The sequence below is a fragment of the Papaver somniferum genome, chromosome 8 (genome assembly GCF_003573695.1).
Source record: "Papaver somniferum cultivar HN1 chromosome 8, ASM357369v1, whole genome shotgun sequence".
NCBI lineage: Eukaryota > Viridiplantae > Streptophyta > Magnoliopsida > Ranunculales > Papaveraceae > Papaver > Papaver somniferum.
This window is the reverse complement of record NC_039365.1, coordinates 3,526,440-3,531,942: the sequence shown is the minus strand read 5'-3', so window position 1 is coordinate 3,531,942 and position 5,503 is coordinate 3,526,440. Positions and strand designations below refer to the sequence as shown.

Sequence of the window (5,503 nt, the reverse complement as noted above, 5' to 3'; positions counted from 1 at the left end):
ATTTATTTGATCAGAAACCACTATATATTAGTGTTTACTATTTATGTAGAGAACCCTCCTATTTTTGGTGAATTTGTTTCTTTGGTTCAAAATGATTTTGATTTTGATGAATAAAAAAACTAGGAGGAGAGATTGAAGAATAAGAAAATGGAAAAGAAGACTGCTAATATGTTTCTATGTCATTACAAAGAGAAGCAAAAGAAAAAGGACATTGCAGCTGGTGAAAAAAGGCTGTATCATGGCGGTAATATGGGTGTCAACACTATTACATTTTTAATTGTTTTCGTGTTGGTGATGGCAATGGCTTGTGATCCGGTTGAAGCAGGTTTGTGTTACCCCGATTGTAAAGAAGCATGCAGTCTAACCAAAGCCGTTTGTTTTAGTTATTGTGTAGGGAATTGTCTTCAAGGTGATGGTGGTTATAATGCAAAAGCTTTCGCAACCACTTTTATACAAGATAAATAGGTTTCGATTATTTTATTATTTTTTTAAATTGTATTTTGCTGGCCTCTGCCGTTTCAGATTCAGTTTTCGTCAATGTATATATGCATGGATATTATATGTAGAATTTTGATATGCAATTTTGGGCATGTGGAACGGCAAGAACCACCATGGATAAATTGTAAGCATTTGTTGAGTCTAATTTTTTTTTAACAAGTCTATCTTCTAATAAGTCTAGAAATTTCTTATTCTTAAATCTAAAGCACACCTCATTATAAGAGATAAAAGAAAATTTGTATATGTTGATGCTAACATGAGCTCTCCATGACTGACTTTCTTGAGTTGAGTCTCCATTTACCATATTCACCAAGTTTTGGCAGTCATTAATGACGCAGCAGTTGGTAAGATTCATCTTTTACATCCATCTTAGAGCTTCGATTTCTGCTTCAGCTTCAATTATGCAAGATGCCAAATTACTTCCTGCTCTGCAGTTCTTCTTGTTCCTATCTTATCCCTATAATATATATTGCAAAACCCATAGTGAAATAGTGTCCGAAAAAGGGGCATCAAAGTAAATGAACCAATCAAAGCTTTTGTATTATTCGCTTCGGTATAGCTTTTGCATTAGCTTTATGAGTAGAGTTAATTGATTCTTCTGGCATAATATTATCAAAAACGACTTTATTCCTAAATTTCCAAATAGACCAGATGATAAAAGAAATTTCATCACACCTATTCTTAAGAACATCATTATGCATCCAATTGTTAAACCAAAATGCAGCTTCATTGGGAATATTGGTATGCAAATTATAAATCAGTTGTAATGAAAAAGAATCCTGGATGATTTTTGTAAAAGGGCAGTTAACAAGATATGCATTTTATCCTCAAGAGTCTCGCTCGGAAAGAACATTTGTAAGCTTCAAGTCCAGTGCCCATATCATACCTCTCTAACCAATGCTACACTTTCTACTTGACTCGGCACTACACCAAATTCAAGGGTTAGTAACTAGATTTCGCTACAGCTTAGGCCCTGTTGCAAATTTTCAGTTGCGAATTTCATTGCAAAAACTTTGCGACAGCTTAACATAGTGACAAAACTTGCATCTGTTTTAACTTGTTACAATTTGCAACTGGATTGAACTGTACGCGTGCGAAAAGTGAGTGTGGCTGTCCACACTTTCAAACTGACTCATTATTCATCCCATTCAGATTCTTTGCAAAGATGACCCGGTTCTCTTATCTCTTTTATTAGCCTCTCATTCTCAAATCATTTTCTTCTCTTATTTCTCTCTCGTTCTCCGTGTGGAAACGATGGAAACCACACCATCTAGATCTGGCGAAACCCATACTAATTCATCTCTAGTGATCCTTCTCTTTTTTTTTTCCAGAGATTATTTCGAGAGGTTAATACAATACTAATCTCAATCTGCAAAACCTAAAACTCGTCCTTTATCAATGTTTTAATTTCTATTTTGAATCTTGTATGTTGCAGCTAATTTACCTGCTTCAGCTTATAAATCCGGAGAAAAGCATCATGAATCAGTTATGTCTTTGTTCTCAAACCCTAAAAAATGCGATTTTTGCGGAATTTTTTTAACACTAGAACCCTAGAAATTTGTGTACAGAAAAGTGGAATGATGTATGAGTGACGATGAAGATACTGAAGAAGAAGAAGAATCTGAGGAGTTGTAATCGTTTCAATGATTTTCCTCTTGATTCTCCCATCCAAGATGAGTTTCTTTCGCTTGTCTTTAGATCTTTTTTGGGTTTCATTGGATACATCATACATGTTGAGAAATCTGATTATGATTTAAGATAAATTAAGGATGCTGAGATATGGATTTTAAATAAGTTTTTCTTATGGAGATGTTAATAGCATACCGATATAGTAAGAATCTAGCTAAAAGTTACTAAAACTTGATTGTTTGGTTTGTACTATAGAAAGAAAATTTGTGATTTGTAATTTTCTATCTTGGAAGCATGATAAGGCTGATGCAGTTTTAAGTCTAATTTGTTGAATCTCATCTGTCTTATTGTCGATATACCACTTAACTCTCTGGGGTTCATAAGTTACAAGGAAGTGGAGTTATTAAAATTTTGACCAAAAATGTGTTCAACCCAATGTTATGGCATCATCGGTGTAAGATAATCTCATAGTGTAGCCAATTGTAACTTTCATATAATCTGAATTGATGCAGTACATGAAGTGTTAGTGTTAGTTAAAGTATAATCTGAATTGTACCTTCAATTCGAGGAATTGACGCTCCTGCAATTCTTACTTGTGTTGTCCCGAATGCAATTCGGTTTTGATCCTACTAAAGGTGGAACACCCAAGGTCTTTTTCAAAGATGAGGCTAATCTTGAACAAGTGATTGCTACTTGTTGTAAATATAGTTAGTAGATGCTAGTTATTGACATTGATGAATGATTATTGTCATGGGTTTTAGGTTGATTGTACTAGACAGAAGAATCAAATAGATTCTGGTAAGGCTCTTTCTTTTGTTTCTTAAGTTTAATTTGCATTGTTCCTTGAGGTTGTATAACCAGTTTAACCCATTATGTTAATAGTTTCAGTTCCAATCTGAAGTATTAACTGTTTTGTTGTGAATCAAGAGATGGATGTACAAGTAAACCAAGTTGGTAAGAAAGTTCAGCTAGGGAACTATGAAGACTACTTGCCCTGAAGACAGGTTTTTGAATCGACTATGAATGCAGCTTATGAGTCAAGGGTTTTGAGGTGATGACTCATTCAACTTGCGTTTTAGTTCTTCTCAAAGTCTACGCTACTAGATCTTGCTCAGTTAACTACGACTGAACTCCATTCAGGGTTTTGGTGATGATTGTGTTGTGGTGGTGATGAAACAGTGCACCAAGGTCCAATAATGAACATGGAAAAAACTCACTGCTCACTCGTATGTCTTATGAATTCTTATGATGGGGAGTTAGCTTTGACAGGATGGGGTACTGCGATGTTGTAGTAATCTTGCCTTAACTGAAGCATGCATTTTGTCTTTGCATATTGGTAAGCAATCTAATTGATATTTGTTTTTAGTTGGTTTTCGTTATCTGAATGTCAACTGCCATTACAGGACGGTGCTTGTCATTGCAATAAAATTTCTTCATGATTAATGCCAGCAAGCACGTTTACTTAATATCATTTAATTTTGTTAGTGATTTTGCTTGAACTTTTTCGTTCCAATATACTATGTTCACTGTTGAGATACAAGTCGTGTTGTCTACTATGCTTGTTCCAATATACGTATGTTCACTGTTGAGATACAAGTCGTGTTGTCTACTATGCTCTACGACTGAACATATCATTTCAAAGTCAATTTCGAATCATATACTTCATAAGTTGGTTTCTCATAGCATAACAAGAATATGCATCTTTGAACATCTGTTGATCCACAAACTGCACAAGGAGATAAGTGTTCATCAATCCTTGCCTCTATCTATCTTATAATGCTTGGTTTCTTAATGAAACTTGTGTCTCAATTGCAAAGACATGATGCACATTATATATAAAACTTGAGCTTGATTTCTATGAACTATTAAGTGTCATTTGATCTCACGCAATGAGTATACCTCTATGATTGGAGTCCTTAGCAGCTCTTTGAGGCATACCTGCTGTTTCTTTGTGCAGTCATTTAAGTTCTAAATGTGAATGTTAACAGGTCAAACTGATGCTTTACCTTATAAGAACTGCCAACTGTGTTTGCCTATTAATATGATATTGTGTAATATTGAAGGATGGCTTAGTATTGGTTCGTTGATGAGGCATTTATTTAGGGTTTTCTTTCTGAGATTTTCCCTAAAGCTCCTCCATAGGATTTTCCTGTGAAATTTACTTAGTTGCTACTATTATGCAGCGATACAGGTCACTTTGATCTTGATGGGGAATCCAAACTTTTGATTATAAATGTGCGTAAGTTACTCACCTTTTCTTGTTTTTACGTGCTTTAGGTCTGTCTGAAACTTTTGCTCTTCCATTATTATGATTAGGGGTGGTGCTAATCTATTACGCAGAATAAACACTATTCTTATAGTTGCTCCCTTTTGAGGGCCAGATTAATTTCATCAAAGGCCTCTCTGTCCAGGATGGTGAAAAGGTACAAAACATATGATCATCTTAGCTTTGACCTTTCAATAATGGTTGTTTTCTTCTAGTTTTACTTGAAAGTTTGTGACTAAGATGGGTTGTGTCTTATGAAACAGTGTGTAGATCAACTGCCAAGTGATCATCCTAACAGTTCTAGTGACAAATCAGAGTTACAGAAACTCCCGGCGGGCATTCTTATCTTAGCTGCATAATTGGGTTTCCTTAATTTTATTTCAAATTTCATTTAAACTCTTGACAAGCACTCTTTACATGATGGTGTATCATGTGATGCTGATGATTTTGCCTATTAGCGATGTCAAACTTCTTAGGTTGCATCTTCGAACACCCAATTGGCAACTAGATGATTGTTTTATCTGCTTCTTGTTTCAGGATGATAGAAAGACACATCCAATATATCCTTATCAAGAGGAACTACATCGCATCCCTTCTGATATCTTTACAAAAGATGTTACTTTTCTGAGCAAGCAAAGACTACTCATATTATTGAATATCTGGGATATTGTTCGTACAATAAAATTGCATGCTTTCTTTTGGAGTCCACTAGCATATACTGTCAAGTATTTTGTTTTCACCTTTTCAAATTGTGTGCCATATATGCTGAAAATTTCCTGTGATTTCCTGCTATCTGTGAAACGGATTAAACAAACATGGACATTATACCAATATATGTGATTTCCTGAAATCATGTATGATGTTGTCTCCAAATGAGGATGTTAACATGTGGTCACTTTGTATGAATATTTTCAATCTGTCCAGACGGTGTCATTTTGGTTTCTTTGAGATATGCTAGTCTTTATCTTCTTCTGGGCAAGTTGTGGTGCTTGTTACGAACTTGTAATAAGATGTTTCTTTTGGAAAAAATCTTTCTTCCATTTTGCTTTGATTTTATGATGAAACTTCAAGAACTGTATGAACAGGGGTAATTTGATTTTGATAAAAGGG

At 34.7% G+C, this 5,503-nt stretch overlaps 1 long non-coding RNA gene across 7 annotated transcripts; it reads left to right on the top strand.

Annotated features, from left to right (window-relative positions):
- Positions 1 to 1,478: 1,478 nt before the first annotated feature.
- LOC113301281 lies at positions 1,479 to 5,101 on the top strand. Of its 7 annotated transcripts, none has more exons than XR_003336176.1 (5): positions 1,479 to 2,925; positions 3,055 to 3,178; positions 3,268 to 3,463; positions 4,311 to 4,550; positions 4,657 to 5,101. It is a non-coding gene; the product is annotated as an uncharacterized LOC113301281 (long non-coding RNA). The 7 variants fall into 7 exon arrangements; XR_003336175.1 differs by having other exon boundaries at positions 1,484 to 2,925; positions 3,307 to 3,463; XR_003336173.1 differs by having other exon boundaries at positions 1,503 to 1,844; positions 1,934 to 3,178; positions 3,307 to 3,463.
- The last annotated feature ends 402 nt before the right edge of the window (positions 5,102 to 5,503 follow it).